This window comes from Myiozetetes cayanensis, unplaced genomic scaffold (assembly GCF_022539395.1).
Source record: "Myiozetetes cayanensis isolate MyiCay16 unplaced genomic scaffold, myiCay2020 scf6-25, whole genome shotgun sequence".
NCBI classification, from domain to species: domain Eukaryota; kingdom Metazoa; phylum Chordata; class Aves; order Passeriformes; family Tyrannidae; genus Myiozetetes; species Myiozetetes cayanensis.
In genome coordinates this window covers 54068644-54089343 of record NW_026087853.1, presented here as the reverse complement: position 1 = coordinate 54089343, position 20700 = coordinate 54068644, and the positions used below count along the sequence as shown (strand labels likewise).

At 39.4% G+C, this 20700-nt stretch overlaps 1 long non-coding RNA gene across 5 annotated transcripts; it reads left to right on the top strand.

The window, feature by feature from the left end:
• The first annotated feature begins 803 nt into the window (after positions 1-803).
• On the top strand, positions 804-15684 carry LOC126651328 (uncharacterized). 5 transcript variants are annotated; one of them, XR_007631633.1, is made up of 6 exons: positions 804-997; positions 1240-1270; positions 1709-1912; positions 7065-7145; positions 8204-8370; positions 13668-15684. It is a non-coding gene; the product is annotated as an uncharacterized LOC126651328 (long non-coding RNA). The 5 variants fall into 5 exon arrangements; XR_007631636.1 differs by lacking the exon at positions 804-997 and adding an exon at positions 7510-7583 and having other exon boundaries at positions 1007-1270; XR_007631634.1 differs by lacking the exon at positions 804-997 and adding an exon at positions 5130-5237 and having other exon boundaries at positions 1007-1270.
• Positions 15685-20700: the final 5016 nt, after the last annotated feature.

The following is a 20700-nucleotide window of genomic DNA, read 5'->3' as shown; positions in this document are numbered from 1 at the left end:
CCCAGAATTGAATACGGAAGAAGATTCCTCCCAGACAAAATCCAGCATATATGGGAAGGACTTAAAGTATTTCGGTTTTGAGTCAGTAAGGCACTGAAGTATGGTTATGTAGCCACTAAATAAGAAGGAGGTGGAAGAAAATACTTTTTTTTTTTTTTTTTTTTTTTTTTTTTTTTTGGCGAGCAGGGTTTTTTCACGTGGGTTTAGATTGGATATTTGGGAAAGGTTCTTCTCTCAGAGGGTGGTTGGGCACTGGACCAGGCTCCCCAGGGCAGTGGTCACTGCACCAAAGCTGAGAGAGTTAAGGCACATGGTGTGACTCTTGGTGTCGGTGCTGTGCAGGGCAAAGGCCTGGGCTCGACGATTCTTGTGGGTCCCTTCCAACTCAGCCTATTCTGTGATTGTGCGATCAGCTGCCTCTCTTTCAACACTTTTGCTCTTTTTAGGGATTCTTCCTGCCGGGAGGCCGAACGGCGCCTTGTGCGCGCCTGCTTCCCTGCACGTTCTGACGGCCGCAGCCACGCGCTCACTGCCCCTTCCCCGCGCGGGAACAGCCGCTCGCTCCACGACTGCTGGGCACCACCGCTGCCTCGACATTCCCGGGATTCCCTTCGCAGGTTCCAGCCAATGCTCCCCGCACTGGGTTCGAGGTTCCGGAGCCGCCCCGCGCGCTCCTCGCCCCACAGCTGACCGCGTGCAGCCAATGGGAGGAGGCGGAGTGGGCGGGGCGAGGCGGGGATTGTTCGGGGCGGGGGCGGGGCCAAGGGGGTGGGAGTGTGGGTGGGGTTTGGGTTGGAGCGGGCGCGGGCGGAGGCGGCCGTGATCGCTGCCGCTGAGCGACTCCCGGCCAGCGGTCCCCGGTCAGTGGCCCCGGTACGCGATCCCGGGGGAGAGAACCCGGCGAGTGGCCCCCTGTGCGCGGTCCTGGGGAAGGGGCCCTCCGTAGGCACCCCCGGTCAGTGGCCGCTGATGAGTGACCGTCGGTGAGCGACCCCAGGTAAGTGACTCCCGGTGAGGGACCCCCGGTGCGCGGCCCCCGCGGGGTGTCTGGCCGGGGGTGGGCGCGTTCCTTCCCCATCCAGAGCCGAGCGAGGCCGTGGCGGGATCATGTGCTTTGGTTTGTAAATGCCTATCACTTTCACTTCTTCTGCCCTACCATAATTTTTGACAACTGGATTCCTCTGCTGTGATGTGCCAATATCCTGGAACCTGCAATTTCCATGTTTGCAACGATTCAAGCCTACATCTTTCCTACCAGTGCCAAAGACTGGTATGTGACTTTGAGTAATGAGAGAATTCTAGTTCTTAAATAGTTAAATGAAAATTGGACCTATAAATTGAATGACTGGCACAAATTTATAAGCTAAGATTTGACTGTGGTTCTTTGCTGCATTAGCACCATCCTCTGTGTTTCATACATGTGACAGCAGCTTCAATGCCACAGACACCTCCATCCTATAAATAAAGTTATGGTTAGACTGTTTAAAAGTGTAACAAAGAGTAAAGAAGGACACTTGTGAAATTCTAGAATTTATCTCTCTTAATGTAATGCTTGGGTTGGGTCAGTTTCTGTTGTCTTGGACAACCTGATGTGGGTTTATGGTTTTTATTGTCACTACATCAAATTAATCTGAAATGTCTCGTCAGAATAGTACTTGCCTGTACTTGTGTATAACCGTGTACTTTTTTATTTTTTCCTGCTTTCCAGCAAATTCACTGGCAACTTCTTTTCCAATACATGCTGGGCATTAGCTTTAACCCTCGAATAGGAAGGTGGTTTGATTTCAAGCTCTTCTTCAACTGGCACCCTGGGATTGTATCCTGGGCTCTCATTAAGCTTTCCTATGCTGCCAAAGAACAGGAGCTGCATGGTCGAGTGACAAACTCCATGATCCTTGTCAATGTCCTTCAGGTAAATGCGGAGGAGGAAATTAAGGAAGCATTTTGGAAATTAACTCCTATTAAAGTAGGAGAAAACCTCCTTCCATGGAAATCAGTCAGGAAATGAAACTAGCCTGAAGAAGCTCATTCCATGATGAAGTAGTGGGACTTCTTTGGACATTTGTATTGGTTTCCCTGGACACTTGTGTTCCCTCAGAGAGCCACTGGAAATATTACTGTTCACTCCAAGTGCCACCAGTGCCTTGGTCACGTCTGCACCAGATTTCAGTGGAAACTTAAGAAATGCTTTTGTAAACCTCTGTTCTTGACCCAGGCATAGCCTGATCTTGAATCCAAATTAAACGAAGACAAATTCCATGGCTTTAGCTGGAGGGTTTTTTCAGGGGCAGCACTACACCTGACTTTGTCTCTGTGTGTGTGTGTGAGACAGGCAGAAGTACAGCAGAGGCCAATCTGTTCTACATCATTCCTTAAAAAAATAAATTGAAACATCACATAACTTTTTAATGAGTTGTAAATCCAAACTATTTTTCCCACAAAAATCCAGGCAACCAAACTATAAAAGGAGGATTTATGTAAAACCGTATGAATCCTGATATAGGATGCCCAGGTGGATCAGGTACAGCTTTTTTTGCCTGAGATTTCTGAAATTCTATTTTAATTTGGATCCTCCCAGGGCAACAGAAATACTTTTTTTGTTCTTCTCTCGTGAATCTGTTTATGCTTCTCTCAAGTCCCCGAGCCACAAAGTGCAAAACCAGATAAAAATAAACAGGAAATCTCCAAAACAATATTCTGCTGTTCCCTCAGAATAAAACTGGAAGAGGGTTGCTACTTCACATTAGCTGATACTGCTTTAAGCAACCTGGTCCAGTGGAAGGTAGGGGCAGGGGGGGTTGGAATTAAATGAACTTTTAGGTCCTTTCCAATCCAAGCCATTCTGTGAGTCTTCAGAGAAATATAGAATTTATACACAACATCCATGTCTGTCTTTTGCCAGCTTTCTTTAATCTATATTTTGGCCCTGGCAAAATATACAAAATCAGTCACTCCAAAGAAAATATGAAGTGGAAAGAAGAAACTTGTCCATCATAGGAAGCACTGGATAGGCAAGAATGTGGAAGGAGGTGCTGGAGATGTTCTGCTTTTAAATGATGGAATCATAACAAAAAAATTCAGGCATGCCACCCACTCCTCGGGTCTGACCTCCCACACCTAACATCAGCCTACACCTACACTAATATATTTTTAAGCTGTCCTAGAATTATGTCATGCAATAATCAAACCACTGTAAATATGGTGCTTGTCATCATCAGTGAAGTAAAATTAGCTTTTATACCAGACAAGAGCTTTTACTCCACTTAAGTGATGTGATCAGAGGCGAAAGGGCTTTCACAAGGAGAGAAGAGTCTTGTGCTTTTCAAATGCAACACAGGTTTAAGTGCAAAGCTTAAGTGCCTTAAAAACAGAAATACAACTTATACTTCACTAGAAAAAGAGTTGGGAGAAGGGATAAGTGTTTTCATGAAACAATATCAGGATGGAGTCAGTATAACTGTGGAAAAGGTAGTGGGGAAGCACTGAAGAAATAGCACATAGTTCTCTCCGAAAAAAAGGCCATATCAGGTGTGGCAGGTAAGATATTCTTCTGGTATCTTAAATCCTAGAGAAACCATGGTTCTATACACTTGTCTCCTGGCATATTCAGGCAGCAGTGGGTCCACCTACTTTGCTTTCCACTGCTTACAGCAAAATTGTCTACTATTTCAAAGAATCCAGGTGCTACAAATGCAAGGGAGGAGAAGGGAAGTATTATGTTAAAATGAATATACAAACCTGTAAAGATTTTATTTTCGTATCAATATAAGAGCATCTAAAAAATGGAAAATAAACTGAATCACAGTTGCTTTATATACATTGTGGTGGTGTTTCTCCTGTAAGAGATGTTCTGATGTATTCCTCACCTGCTCCACAGATCATTTTAATCAAAGTATGAATAGATTTCAGACTGTCAAAGCCATACTATGTATACACAGCCTCAGTCAAAATCTTCACACACACTCCCATATGTTTTGCTCAGTCTGTTATTAAATTAATCAAACATGGCAGCTTCTACTAATGGCTTGCTTTAATAACCTGCATCCATCATTGTGCAGACAAGGTTTGTGTACACTCCACGGTTACATATGCTGAGCTCAGCTGTGGGCATGTCCATACCGTCCTCTCATACAGCTCACATTTATCCTCTGCTGCCATGAGTCACCATCTCCTATTTGTCACTGACGGGAGACAGAGATGCAGGCCAGGCTAGAGTGATGCACTAAGTTGCCAGATTTGGTGCAAAAATAATGGCAGAAATTTCACATTTGCCAAATCGAAAGAGTGGATTTTGTAGCTTTAAAAAATACCCAAGTACTCTGTCATGTTTCCCAACTGTTCCAAGGAAGTTATATTTTCTCTCTAACACCAAAAAGGCTCTTGCAGTGCTACAGAAAAACATGCTCATAAGATTATTTGCATATTTTCAAACACACAGTAGTTTTCACATTCTACACATTTCCCCCATTTCCAGTGCATGTGGATTTTGGTAGTTGATTCATGTAACAGTGGCTTCAGCTTAACTCATTTGAGTGCATCCATCATTTTGGTCAGGATCATAAGTAACAGTGCCTCTCAGAAACTAAATAACATACTTGAGTGAATTACTCATCTGTTATGTACATGTTCTCCATTTAAATAGCTTCACCTAATAACTCATGAAAGCAAATGATGAGATTAAACATGATGCTTTTTGATATACTTGCTCCCTTCCATCTCAGAAGAGCAGTATTAGCTAAAGTCATTTTTTTTATCTAAAGGGATCTCGATAATGCTTCATCTGCTAAACAATTTCATTAAATTCTCCATCCCTAGTAGAAATGAGGTGCAATTTAAAACAGCCAGGGATTTTAGATGCCCTTATCAGTACTGGGTGCAGCAAATCTATACTTATTCAGTCTAACATCAGTCAGGTTACGAGACCTCCCAAGATGTGACTGCTCATGAGGCTGGGCTCGTGAAGAAAAAAATGATTCACCATTGCCAGTTGTCACAGCATTTGTGAAATGCTGGTACCAGACAAACACTGAACAATAATTACAGCTGCTTAAAATGGAAATAATTCCAAAACAACAGGCTCATGTCACTACCGAATCCCAAACCCCATAGCATACTTTGCTCTTTAACAGACACTGGTTTCAGAAGACTGAAGAAGGCAGCTTTCATCACACCAAGCAAATTAGGGAATACTTCTCCTGCCAAACTGAGAAAGTGGAGGTGGAAGTCTCTCTGCTGTGGTACGAACATCCATAATTCTGGCATTACGTCCATTTTCAGAGGTTGACTTACTTCAAAAATGTATGCTGTAATGTTGTGTAAGGAAGGTTCACAAGGTACTAGCTGATGGTTATGAAGACAGACAGTGTTAAATATTATGTCTTCTACAGAAAACATAGAAGACACAAGTAACTCTGTGTCTAAAAATCCTGGTATGCTGTGCATCAGCAGCAAAATTTTACTTTGAAGATATTCCATCCTTCAGCCCATGAACTAGCAGGAAACAATGCGTTCTGGAAAAAGATGTTTGTTGGAAATCCAACTATCTGTCTTGCACAAAATAGGTTCAACATACACACAACACACTGGCCTTATGAGTACCATAGGCAAGACTTTGCACATAACGGAGTTATTTTTAAAATCAAGACAAACAGTTCACACTGTCACCCACTCAGCCCTTTTACCCATCTTATTCTTGTGGTGCTTTGCATGCACAACTTCGGGAGGCAGAGCAAGGCTGAAGAGCAATGTCCAGCTACCCACAAAGGAGGCTGGCTGACAGGGAAACCTGAGACAGCAGAGGAGCTGTTGATCAGAGGAGGGAAAAAAAATTTTGCATTATGCTTCCTAGTTATAACCCCCTGCAGGGTCTAGGGCTGTTAAAATATTCTCATACCATTGCCTCGGGAACTGCTTTGGGTTTTTTTTTTCCTTTCTGTAAATCAAATGCATAATTTTGCTTCTCCTACCAGTTTGATGTATACAAAAAGTTTTCATGATGTCTACACAGGTGTTTTCATACTGTATATTTAAATACGTTACTTCAAAAAATCGTACCCTTGTGAGGATACACAACACTTTTTAGGATCTAGCAAACAAAGTTTCAGCCAAGTGAAGTTTTATAAAGAATGTAAATAACACCCTCAGAAAAAGCCTGTAGTTTTATTCTAATGAGTACCGTTAGCAGCAGGATTTAATCCAATTCTGTATTGGTCAGACTGGCTTCAAGGAGAGCATCCACATCTTCAGCAGCACACTGACTAAAGCAACCATCTTCCATCCACCCAGAGGCAAAAAGCTCATTGATTTGAAATGCAATTTGGCTACAAAACAGAGCATTAATGACTCTGGAAAGTATTGGAAGGGGCTACGAATAAATAATGCTGAAAGATTAGCGATGGAAGATTCTGTATATTTCTCAGTAGCTGAGCACAGCTGAAAAAAAAGTGGGAGTTTTGGTGGGTTTTTATTCCTGAAAAAATAGAACAAGAAAATCTTTAGAAAACCTTAAGACACAATGACTGAAAAACATTCAGTTCAGGAAAACGAGAACAGCAAGAGAGGTGCTGTGCATTTGCACACACACTTTCTTTTTTGAAACTCTTAATCTGGAGAGAAAAAAACTACTCTGAAAAATAGTGTTCATCATGGTTCCTGGCCTGATTTTTAGGATGCTGGTTGGAGGTCAGCAGTAAGCATGGCACCATGACACCCAGAGCTCCAGTCAAAAGACATTCCCACTGCGACTTAGTGGAATAAAGTTTTTTGTTTTACATATTACATGCGTAATATATTATGATATAGTTTTCTATCTAAAACACTTCTGAAACAGTATTTGGTATAATTCTCCTGTATTTGTTATCTGACTAGGATCACTCTCCTTCCTTATACACATCATCTTGCCTAATGAGTTTGAGAATCAAGTTCTGATCTCAATATGGGTATATTATTACTCTGTGTAGAACAGAGATGTTTGAGGATACAAGAGAGGCTAATAAAGTAGTTGTATGAGCTCTTTCATATCTGTGCCTTTCAACCAGAAAAATAAAATAACTTTTGTCTTTCAGCTGCTGATATCCTGACAAACCACGAACAGGACATCTACTGCCATCAGATCCCACGTTCTGTGATGTGAACCTGTACCTGAGGTATGACACTGTAAACACACACCTTTGACACATGGATGAACCCCCAATGCACATGGTATCTCAAACCCAGTGTCTCTGTTCCTGATCCTACATTAGGGAATAAGGGCTGCACAAAGCTCTTCCACTCACCAGTATTTTCTCTCTTCTTGGTCCAAGTACAAAGCTTTCAGACCCACATTCATCCCACCCCAGCCACCACAAGTTACCTACCTTAGAAGACACAGGCTGTATGAACAGTCAGCCAGGAAACACAGAAGCATCCAGGCATGATCCAGATCCTCCTATTCATTGCACAGGGCTCTGCAGAAGGCTCTCAGTCAGCTGTTCTCAATGGAGTATGTAACGCTGTCTATGATAAATTCAGGTCTCAGACTTGCGATAACAGGAGAGGAACAGACTTGCACCACACCAGTTCTGAACATCTAATCTCTACATAAGGTATACATAATTTTGTTATTATTCTTTATAAGACAATATATTGGGTAAATAACAGCAGCTCCATCTATGTGTGGCATTAACAAGAAGCTGATTTCAGAGAACAGCAATTTGTAAGTCAGCCTTTTTAAAATGAAGGAATGAACCCAGCAGCATTCTACTGCACTAAGCAAAGCAAGATCTGCAGAGCCTGAGAATCACCCTTTGAACATCTTCCCCAGGTTATACACAATCCTGTGGGCTTAGCATAAATTATTCCTTCTTTCCATTTTATATATATCACTTTTACTGAATAAAATATTATCTCTGAGCTAGAACAGGAAGTTTTTTAGTTTAGGCAGTGCAAAAACACATAGCTTGGAAGGAAATGAAACTCCTCTGAAAAGCATATAATCTAGACCAACAAACGTGGAAAATAATTGGAGGGAAAAGTGGTACAACACAATATATTCACACAAATGTACACAAATCTGAAGTGTGCTAATGGTTTTACACAGACTTCTCAATAGAAAACATTGATTCGTGTTTCTGTAGCTTAAGTCCCATTAAAAAAATAGAGTGATTTTTCATTAAAGAAAAATTTGAACCTGAATGAATGCATTGACCTGCAATTTTTCATGAAGAACATCAAGGTCACGAAGTATCTACAGAACTTCAGTTCAGGAGCAGTGGGTCCTTGAGTTGGTCTCGCTTATCTAGAGGCTGAGGCCTGCAGTGACCGCTAGTCTGCCACGTGGGAGATTGGAGAGTGCTGGACGTGTCTGGCGATCTTGCTTTTCTGATGGACATGGTGAGATTTGTTTTGCTAGTTATTTTGCTAGTTCTTGGGTTCGATTGTGTATATCTGTTCTGTGTCCCTTTTTCCCCTTTCCCTTTCCCTTCGGGGAGTATTTGGATTCCCTTTGCTGTGTACATAGCATTTTAATTGTATGTAACCATAATATACGTAAAATATATTTGTATATAACTAGTTTGATTTCAGGTTCTTCAATTTTTATAGGTTTTTTTCCTTTGCCCTAAGAAAAATAAGGGAGGGGGAAGGGGTTGTTACTGTGAGTTGGGGCATTTGGCAGGGAGCCAGGTCCAAACCATCATACTTTTCTTCCTTTTTCTTTTTTCTTTTCTTTGTTTTTCTTTTTTCTATTTTCTTTTTTCCTTTCTTCTTTTTGCTTTTCTCCTGTTTTCTTTTTTCTTTTCTTTTCTTCTTTTTTTATTTTTTCTTTGTTCCTTTTTTTTGCTTTCTTTTTTCTTTTCTTTTTTCTTTTTCCTTTCTTTTTTTTTCCTTTCTTTTTTCTTTCTTCTTTTTACTTTTCTCTTCTTTTTTCTTTTCTATTTTCTTCTTTTTTCTTTTCTTCTTTTTTCTGTTTTCTTTTCTTCTCTTCTTTTTTTCTTCTCTTTTCTTTTTTCTTCTCTCATCTTTTCTTTTTTTCTTCTCTTTTTTCTTCTCTCGTCTTTTTTCTTCTCTTCTTTTTTTTCTTTTGTCTTCTTTTCTCTCTATTCTTTACTTCTCTTTTCTCTTTTCTTCTTCTATCTTTATTTATAGTAGTTGTAACAGAAATATATTCAGTTCAGATATTCCACAGTTTAATCCTCTGCAGATATAATGAAGGATCAGGAAATACACTTATATATTTCAGTTTACCTCCAGTCAGAGTGGATTTTTTAAAATCACTGCTTACAGAACAGTAAGACACCCAAATAAGGTTAAAATGAAAGAAATCTGAAGCCAACAGTGTTTTTTCTCACACATACAAGGGACTTCACAAATACCCGAACAGAGAATCTTAAAGATTTGCCTTTTGCTCGGAACCTTTTGCTCTGAGCAAAAGGCAACAACTGGAAGTGAAAGTTTGAGAGATAAAGAAAGAGTTTGCCAGGCATGGGAATTGTTTCATGGTTCTCTCCTCAGACATATTAAAATGTTATAGAGACTTTTAGCAGCTGTCTGCTGGACACAATAATTCATTTTTCTGGCAGCAGATCATTATTTAAATTCATTGTGCTATCCCACTACCATACGCAGGCAACTGAGGACACGTTGTAATAACAACAACAAAAAAAGGGTGTTTCTGATGAAAATTTGAAATATTGTATCAGTTTATGAAAACATCAGATCATATAACCAATGACAAAACCCATTATATTTTAAATTATCTAAATTTTTAATAAAGATCATAACCTTTATCTAGATGAGATCTGAATAAAACTAATGTAAAAAGCAAATATATTTATGACCCTTTAGGATCACTATTGCCTGAGTCTTTTCTTAGGAAATAAGAAAATATGAATCCAGTTTACAAATGTCAAACTTTAAGAAAAAACACTTAAAGATGAAAGAGTAGAACCCCTGGATTCTTTACTCTTAATTAAGCCCATGTCTACTGAGGAAAGGGGAGAAAGAGGGAGTATTTTACCCTTTGGTAAAATAATCACACTACTGTAAAGTAGTAGTCCTCTGTTTGGTGTTGTTACTTCTCTTTATGAATAAATATAGCGTAAATGATCTTGAATAGCTGAGCAGAAATTAAACTTCTGCATGAGCAAAAATTATTTGAATCATACCTTCAGATAAATTAACCAGGCTGGAAGAGCACAGGGAAACATAAAGAACACTGAGAAAAAGGAAGCTAAACTCAGATTCCATCAGTTTTCAGAAAGGTTTCACACCAAAGGTTATACAGGATTTCAAATATAGAAAGTAAATAGGACAAGAACTGGCATTATTGCTGGCATTTCTAGCATTTACTAGTTTGGGTGGGTAAATACTGAGAAATCTCTGCATAATTTCACTATTTAAAGTCATTGGTGGAAAGTGCATTGACATTTTAGGTTAGTCAATTTGCTTTTAGTTCAGAAATAAGTTTTCTTCAAATTCTGTGAAGAACTACAGGGAAAAAATTGAGGAAGAACAGATAATCTGTGATTCTGCCTTCTGTTCAAGAAGGGTGGGGTTTTTTCATACTCTCAAGGAAAAAGAGAAGATACTGTGAACGGAACACACAGCGGTGACATGGTGCATAGGTTCTTGTCTTGTTTTTGAACCTTGAACTGGTCACCGTCTTGGTATAACTCAGATACTTTTCATTCTCATTTGAGGTTTAGGAGGACTTAAGTAGGATACCCAAGTATAAGAAAACTCGTGGAACTCCAAAAACCAAAAGAAATTTGTTTGTTTCATTATTTGTAAAGGATGACAACTCATAATACATGAAAACAAAGTGAAGCTAAAATCTCCTTGATGATAAGGAAAAACAGGCAATATTCTACTCATTTATTTAAAACATAAGAACAAAACCCCAGCAAAACCTGTTACTCATACAAAACAAGGCAAATTTTGTAATGCTTGAACACCAGCTCGGACAGTAACGCAGAGCTTATTGTCTTTACAGTTCGAAGTTTAAAAAGGCCATTTATATGATCTTCTTTGATCTGTGTAGGCTGTCAGTCTTTCTATCACAGCCTATTGAAAATTTTGTTGATGAGTGAATTATAAAATTATTAGATTCAACATGAAGCTTGATTAAAAACAGCCCACTTGATTTCAAGACCAGAGACAATAAAGACTCAATTGTCTTGCTGGAATTCATGTAATTTTGGGAGGAATATTTTGTGTAAATAGTGCATCAATTGGACTTAAGAAATTCTGTTAGATTCACACAATGAAATTTCCTTTTAATGAACACATGAGGGTCTGGATTGGGGAAAAGATCCAAAGAGACAGGGTATCTGGTAAAATGTCATTTGCAGCCTTTTTGTTACCACCCAGAGCATACTGTATATGTGCACTTTCAATGCATGGAACAAATAGTGCATTTTGTTCCTGAAAGGAATAATAATAATAAAAAAAGAGTAAAAATTGAAGTAATCCCCATCACTTTCAGTTCTAATTTGTCAGATTTTCTTGGCACAAAGTAGATAATAAGTCATGACCCTAAAGTTCTTTTTCACTTAAGATGCCTCTTCTGAAGGGTTCTTTCCTTCTGATTAAAGATCTGAATCTTTCAATTGCCCTGGTTATAGACTGCCAAACAACTCATGGAACCCAAGCATTCTAAAGAAGTTCATTAGCACAGCATCCAGTACACATACAAACCCTGCAGGAGACTGAAGGATGTGACAAAGGCACTGGGGCAGCGGCAGCTACCAGTAAAGCTTGGGCCAAGACAGAGTCCATTTTTCCTCCCAAGGCAGCATCTTCACCTAAGAGAGCATTTGTAGCTATGGAGTGAGTTCCCTGTTAGCTTTAAATCATGCAATCTCTTCTTTTTCTGAGGTGAACTCAAGTGCAAGTTTTATTCTGTGAAATGCATTTGGCTCTTCTGTCAGAAAAGACAATCAATGCATTTATTGAAAAAAATAAGAGAAGTTTTTTCTGCTTTCTGAAGCCTCCTGCCCTCATGCTCTGCCTAAGCTTTTCCTTTCAGCTGGCTCTTCAGCAGCAGGAATCTTAATGCAAGAGGGAATCGTATTTTGAACAAGCAGTCTGACTGCTGCAAGACTACTTTACATGTTTATATAAAAAATACAAATTAGCATGTGATTCTTCTATATATAATGGAAGCAAATTGCCTGGAAGAAATCCTGCAACTATCCACTTTACAATTTACTTAAGACAAACATTTAATTCCAGTCAGAAAGAACAGAGTAATATTTTTACGAAGGCAACTGTGGAACTGCTTAAGTCTGTATAAGGAAAGGCTATTTTGCTGGTACCAAGGAAAACAAACGTGCTTTTACAGAAGGGACTCTTATTTTACTGCGATATAAATTATGGAGTCACAGTATCTGGGTTTAGCTGTTATAATGCTTTCAACATTCACCACTGTAACACTTGAAGACACTCTTTTTTTTCTTAAGGAAAGAACCAAAAGAATTTTAGTCTCTAAAATGAATAAAATTAAAATCCTATCCCAAGTAAAGTTTACTTTGGACAAGGAGGAGAAGAAAAGACTTCACAGACCCTGTTAAAGATTCTGTTTCTGCCAGTCTAATTTAAAGGAAAGGCCCGCAGACTAGGCACACACAGCAGAGAGGAAGCAAAGCACTGAATTTGCAGAAGTGAATTTGCTTCCAGACCAGCAGAAAAACCACAATATAGTCAGGATATTGTTCAAACACACACACAGCCTTGCACATCTAGTTTTGGATCAACTAAGTTCATTCTGAGTTTAGACCATTTGAGCCACACATATAAAATTAGGCAGAAAATAAGTAAAATAATAGAAAAAAATCAACCTAAAAAGAACCAACTAAAGCCTATTTCATATTTTTAAATACGACAATCTTAATAACAATATGGGACAGCTAGAGTAAATGGTACCAATCTTCATCTCTCTATATACTGAGTTATATACTCCATTATTTAATATTTAATTTCAGTGTAGAGCTATAAGAGAAAGTTAGTAACACCAATTTATACAGAAGCAAAGATGAAAAAAGGATTACAGTTTATTGTGACATTTGCAATCATCTGAGCACAAGCACATTAGAATAACTATACTCCATTAGATCCTAAACCCATCCACTCCTGTCTTCTGTCTCCAGTAGTGGGTAACCAGAAATGGGTAAAATGCACAGGTAAGCAGGTTGTGCTACTTTCTCCAGCTTACCCTGCCAGCCTTGCCTGTGCAATGAGGTAAATAAAAATGACATAACTGGGCTTCCTCTACACTGACAAATGACATCTTGGGTTTTAAGATGCTGCAGAATGTTATCCCCATGCTGTAACACTCAGTGGTTTTTGCATTTCACACATCTAACTTACCATACATACACTCAGAGGAGGAACCCAAAGAGGTGGGAACTGCATGTTGTTAAAATAGAAGCTTATTTTTGGATGAGGGTCAATATCTACTTACAGGCTGTGTTTCAGCTGAAGGTACAGAGGCACTTAAAATAATGAACTGATCAGCATATTAGGCTAGGCTTGTATCAGTCTCAGGGTTGATCTGTGAAAATTTAGTGTGTTAACAGGGGCTAATAATATCACAGTAAAGCTGAAATCCCTCCAGTGTCAGTTTTGTTAAACCAGGAAAAAACCCTACCTTTTCCATTTGCCTGATTCTCTTTGATTTCTTTTTCCTTTAGGACACTGTCATTGAAGTTTTTGCATCATATCACATCACTTCATCTAAGGCAACCTGAGAGGAAAAACAAACATTAGGAAGTGTATGCATGCATCCTCCTCATGTATCTGTAAATATGGAAGAAGCTGCACATTACCAAGATGGGCACAAGCAGAGCGGTTAATTTTTATTTTTGTTTCTCCTGTGCACTAATCCCATGGAAAGCTCTTGGGCAAATTGCAGGCATGGATGTGGATATATACTAGCAGGCAAAAGGCTGAAACTTCAAAAATCAGTGTAAACCAGAAGGTTCTAAACACAACTGGAACAGCAATGACAATCAGAGGTGTGGTCCAGCTGCAAACTCACATCCTGCGTTGCCATGGCTTTGGAGAGAACAGAGTTTTCCAAAGACTGAAAGGATTTATACTGCTTTCTAAATGAGCCAACAGTCTATCCAGGGCTGCTGTTGACAATTCTCAAAAGTAAAAGTAGCTGTTAAATCTTGAATTAGTTTGAAGTCAGGCTCATTAAATTTGGAGATGAGCTTCAAAGATGTTTTCAAAAAGGATGAGCTAGTGAGTCAATTTTTAATTACTTAGCAAGGAGGGGTTTTCAGGAGAGGTCATCTTCACAACTATGCAAGGCAATAAATATAACACATATACAGCTGGGTTTGTTTTCATGACAAACACACAGAATTTCAAGGTAGTACAGAGATAAAAATTGGCTTACTTTGACCATTATTTATGTAAGATCTTGTCTTCCAGCACACAGACAAAAAAACCATAAACATAACAGTCTGTTCTTCTTAAAGGAAATAATCCATGTATTTACATTCAAGCAAAAATAACAAGACCTTCTGTTCAAATCATCTGAAAAAACTTCCTTACACTCCAATCATACAAAGACATGCTTTGATCAAAATCTGGCACTTGTACAGCAAGTTCAACTGCTGGATAATTCTGCAGGTCATTACTTGTAGCTCTCCTCACTCATTCTCACATTTAATCTGGCTGCATCCATCCAATGAAAGCAAATCAATAGCAACAAAGTGATGTACTGAAATTATTCACGCCAGCGTATTTTATGGTACTGGGTGCATTAGGTTACAGCTTGGATGGGAAGTTTTTACCCCTGGCAGCTGCTCTCACCAACCTACTGTGGTTTCTAAGCATTGTTGCCTGGAGAGGCTGCAAGAGCAGCGGCATTAGAGCAGATGCCCACACCACCTACGATGAATTTTGGGAGGCAGTTTCCTTCCCCCACCACCTTTAAGCAATTCTTCCTTTTCTGCTATGGGTAACTCAGAAGTCCTTTTTTAACATGTGCAGAAGCTTTTTGTTTGTCCTTTTTGGTTGTTTGTTTGGGTTGGTTTTCTTTTAAGGCAAATGTCTGTCCAAATATTGTCCCTTACGCAAAGTACTGCTTATACGTCATCTCTTCAGGGGAGTGAAACAGGAAGGGTTAATCAAAACACTTTTACTGTAAACCCACAAGAGCCCCCCTTACCCCCTGTATTTCGTTTACTGTAAGCTGTACTTTTACAGGAAGGCTATGTCCTGTACTAAGGGCATTAGACCTTAAAGGAACCACAACAAACACTAGACAAAGAACTCAACACACATAAATCTCATCCAGAGGAGCCAAGGTAGACATTTGAATCGGTAAAGTAGGCCTAGAGCCAAGGGTTTCTTCAAGCCTGAACGGTTAGAACACGAGAACAAGGGATAGAACAGAAGGTCCCCGAGGTCACCCGACGACGAGGAGTAGATTTGCCACCCCAGGATGAAGGCAAGACCAGAACTACCCTAATTTATTCCTCAAAATAGAGACCATGCCTCAATCTCCACCCTGACTCCACCTGCTATGAATATTGTAATCTAATAATGCAATAATATGAATATGCATGTTGTAATCATGATTAGAAACTGTATGAATTGCTTGTTTTTACTGAACTACTTTGGAGCTTTTTGTCCAGCCTGAGCTGGAAGCTATCCCGAGGTCGCAATAAATACCTGCTCTTTATGGGCTCAAAATTCTACCTTTAAGCAGTTTTCTTTTTTATCCACCTTTTTGGGTATCAGGAGTGTGCTCTCTCATCCCACCTGTCTCTGTGATCAGGAGACCTTAATACACCCTGATAAGTAAAAATGCACATCACACTAACACTTTCTCTCAGAAGCTGGGGTCTGGCTTTATCAAGGGCTTCCCCTACACTACAAATACCTTTTAATGCATTTTAATCTGACCAGAGGATATCCTTGCACCCACAGTCATAATCACAGGACCAGATGGCTCTTGACCTCCACCACAACACTCGTTACACCATGACCTGTGAGCACCAGAGTGCTCTGCACCAGCCAGCAGAGTAAATCATACCCACCGCAGAGCACCATGTGTGGTTGCTTGGATGACAGAGGATTTTTATTTCCAGAACAACAGAAGATGGAGATTTTGAGGCTAAGAGAAAACATGGCAAAATGAGGACTTTTTACCTCTGAATAATTCTTTTCTCTGAAGTTAAATTAACTTCAATAACAAATAACTAGGGAAAAGAGACTTACAGTAAACCTAGGGAAGATGTGACATGGCACTCTAGTATAGAGAAAGAAGTGGTCTAGGAGAGAATGGAACATTTTACAAGTTATTATTATTACACATATCACACATTATTATACTATTACACAGCTCAGCTCCCTAATTATGCTAAAGAGGGGTTTACTTTCAATCCTTCCCTTACCTTTTCCCTTTTGAACAGAAATGATTGGTATTCTAATTCCAGAGCATGAAATCTGGATACATGTGCTAGTACTCAGCAAAGAGATTGCAGAACATATCAGTACCAACAATGTTGTCAGCCACATTGGTGAAACATCCCTACATGTTTTGAAATGCATTTCAATGACAGACTGATTTCACAAGGCCAAAACCAGTTTAGTTGATTATTTCCAGTGCATATTCCCTCAGCACACAAACGATTTCAAATTCTGACACCTATTACTGAGAAGTATATACTTTCTGATAAGAAGATCTAAGGCTCTGAATTTGGAATATTTTCTATGTTACTAGAATTAAAAGTATTGAAAATGAAAAGTTCCAATTAATTGACACCCCAGTGTAAGGTTTCATATTATCAATTTTTCTACTCTGAACCAGAGAAGTGACAAAACCAGTAAAAAGAAAATAAGAAATAGTTAAGTAGTAGAACCTAGCTCTAAATACTTCAACAATCTGCAACGCTCCTGTGGTTTGGTAAATGTAATCTATTCATAAACTTCTCTCTTACAAGGTTGCCTGTCTTAGAAAACATATCATTGAATAACTTTAAAGAGATTCTAATCTGAAAACTAAGTACTGACCATATTGTTTCTTACTGCTAGAAATTCTGAAGTAGCTACCAGAAGTCAAACCCACTTTTTAACGGTGAGTTCTGCTATACAGGAAAGTCATGAGGAGTAATAATTTTTAATTTTACTTTAGTTTGGTATCAATATAGCATTTTTATTTTAAAGCCTTGAAATTGGAGGCTTTAACATTTCATTCCAAAGGCTTCCCAGGACTTCGAGATTTTTAGATTCACCTTCAAAGACCAGCATCAGCTTTTAAAGCTTTCGAAAGGGTCATGAAGCATAAAGCTGCATGATTTAGGTGGGCAACTGGAGGTCCTAGTAAAAACACACATAATCCTGGAAGGAATGGCCTCCATCAATCAACTCCCAGTTTGAATTTCAAATTCTCCAAGTATCTAAACTTATAGAGTCACAACATTCCTAGCACTTATTTTTCCTCTTTTGGGGAAACCCACGTCCCATGACCATTTCTTGGAATGCACATAAACAGGCATCTGGAGGCTATTGAGGCACAGGACTTGCTCCTAAGGGATGCCTTTATCAAAACACACCAGGATATATTTTTCCACTTGTGGTCTTTTGAATTTGCCTTGCCAGGAGGACACAGCATCAATGGTTGTACCAGAAAGTGCCTTCATTTCTTGCTGCGCACGCTCCTGCAGCAGGTGGTGGATGAGGGATGAATTATCTCCAGACGAACCTGGTGCTATTTCACTTACTAAACTAAAGCTCAGACCACCAAGCTGGTACATCAAAGATGATTCCACTAACTTCACTTTTAGTCAATTTATGAAGAAGAGTGCACTTTTTTAAAACACAGACCAAAGGTACACAGCTTCAGCGGATGGCACAGAAATACATGCTCCAAGTGCACAGATCCAAGCTCCCACAGCTCTGATTCCATGACAATGGGTTAACTTTCATTCCAGCTCTCTCTCTCAGCTCATTCAAAGTAGGTGCTCATATACTGGTCTGCACTCCTGCTGCTTTAAAATGCTCTTCAGATATGTCTAAATTTATTCTGCAGTGTCTCTTTCACCAAGATCTAAGTTCATGCAGAAACTGGCTTATATGTCTGTGTTCTAAATCTGGGTTATGGATTCTGTGCTTGTACAATCAATGTCAAAAATTAAGTGTTGTAACACTTGAATTCAAGATAACCTGGATTTTTGTTTTACCTCATTTTGCAGGCAGCTACGAATCCATATCATTATTGACATTTCAATATAAAATTCTTAATACAAAGTACAAAAAAAGTATCATAGTTAAAATGTAAAAATAACTTATCTATGTTTTGACCTAAATAATGTCAATCTATTTTTTAAAGACATACCCAGGAACCTGGCAATTAAATTTCGAATCCCAAATCCATCAGGATATTTAGGCCCTCCACTGTCTAGACAGCTCACTTAAATCAAAATCAGTGGCATTCAATGATACCAGGATGTTCATTGAACAGGCCCTTATGATTAAGTTACTTCACATGAATATTCAGTATCTGTCATATGCCGGGATTGCTGCACATCTCATTATATAAGAGAGTTGTATATATGGAATATTCACAAGTGTTCACCTTTGAACACTTACGAATGACTAGATGTGACACTTAGTGCCATGGTCTGGTAACCACGGCAGTGCTGGATCAAGGGTTGGACTTGATGATCTTGGAGGTCTTTTCCAACCTGCTTGATTCTATGATTCTATGACTCATTCACAGCAATTTGTTTATCCTTGAAATTCTTAGTGTACCTACACACACCTTATACGCACTTGTTAAGTACATAGGCCCACACATAGAGCACACGCTTTACAAGGAGTGCACTCCAGTGATACAGAGCACTGGATACAATAGTATTTGTGCAAAAACTATTTATTAGATTTTGGCTTGGAAGACTTACTACAAGAAAAAGCAAAGTCATGCCAGCATGTGGTTGGTTTGATAAATAATGGAAGAAGATTTCATAATACAGAACTCTATTATCTCTTTAGCATAAAGTACGAGGGAGGAGGAAAGCTAATAACACAGCGGCATAAATTTCTCCTAATGGAGGGACAGGCAGATTCTTCCCTCAAGGGGAGCAAGATTAGGATTTGTACAAGGACCAACAGCTGAAAGTTACTACAGGTTTACCAGCTGGTGAAGAACTAAGCACAGCCTGCTTTTGCCATTCACCCTGTGAGACAGTACAAGTGACAGAAGGGGCAGCACTGGAGCGTGAGGCTGCTGAGCTCCCAGACACCCAGAAGCTACCTAGGCTGCTTGACAGTCCCCTGGCCAGCTCTGCACTGTTAGCAAGAGAGCATATAGTGCCCATTTGTCATGATTTCATTTAAAAGCCAAATCAATAAAGGAAATTACATTCTTCTTCTTGAGGATTGAAAACCCTTCCAAGGTTTAGCTGCTGTCAGAACACCATGTTGCTAGGTAAAGAGTTGGAACAAAATACAGGAATTTCTGATGAAAATGAAGTGCATTTAAGAATTTTAAAAAAAGCTTCCTTCATTCAGCCTGCACTTCTGTTTTTGTAACCCCCTCAGGGTTCAGCCACTATGTATTTTGTCAGTTCTATCTCTTCAACCATATACCACTGTCTTCAGCTTCATTTCTGAGCAGGTATGTGGGGGTGAGATATAATCATGCGGTCTATTTTTTTGAATGATTCAGTGTCATCTGGATATCTCTTTGCCATCTATCATCTAGAAATTTATACTGCTTTTCAGATCACTCAAAGGAATTAAAGCTCTTCATGACATAATTTCTTTCCCTCCAATTTCTTTCCCTGCCAAAAGCAGAAACAGAAATTCAATCTGTTTTCACTGAAAGACAAAGAAGTATTAGTTACACACTCATGCTCAGACAACTGTACATAAATGTGTCTGGCTCCACATATCTTAATTTTCTTGTCCTGAAATCAAGAGAAGTCATTGTGTGGAAATGGTATAAAAACATGTTGAAAGTGAGCCTCATCTCAGCTGAAGCAGAGATCATTTCCTTTTAATGTGATGCAATACAATCAACATCTGTAGGAAACAAAAGCTTCACATAAGGGCTTACAGAGCACAAACAAAGGACCGGCCTGAGGGGCAGATTATCAATTTACACAGAACTTACTCTACCCATGTTATCAAGATGGAAAATAGCAGTAGAAATTAGGCTGAAGTGAAATTTCATTTTAGGATTGCTAAGTACGTGATCAAAGAGACCACATTAGGTTGAGAACCACTACTCTTATCAGGCTGCTGGTGAGCACTGCTGACACTTGTCATCTCTGCATGCAGTGGGCTGAGCAGGTATTTTCAGGTTCCGTTTTACAGTTTTGCCTGTCACTATAGGCAGGCAAAGTCCTTGAACTGTTACAGCTCTTCCAATATCCCCCAGGAGAATCTGGTAGTAGCTAAAAGGACCTGAAGGATTAAGCACTTTGGAAAAAGTCTACATATAGTAATTTGAAACACTCAAACTCCTGTCTCCTGCCATCGCCTCTGTGACAGCAGCTGCTCATGCTGCTGCCACCACTATGCCTGTATCTGTCACCATCCTCTGTCTCATGACACAGGGTCAAGCAGGAACAGCAGCAGTAGAAAAACTAGAGTGTTTTTGTTTAAAATGGCCTTTTAATAATGAGCTTAGCATTCCTTGGTTAGTCAACTATTCATCTAAATAACTTCCTGGGTCTAACCATGGTCCTAGGTGATGTCCAC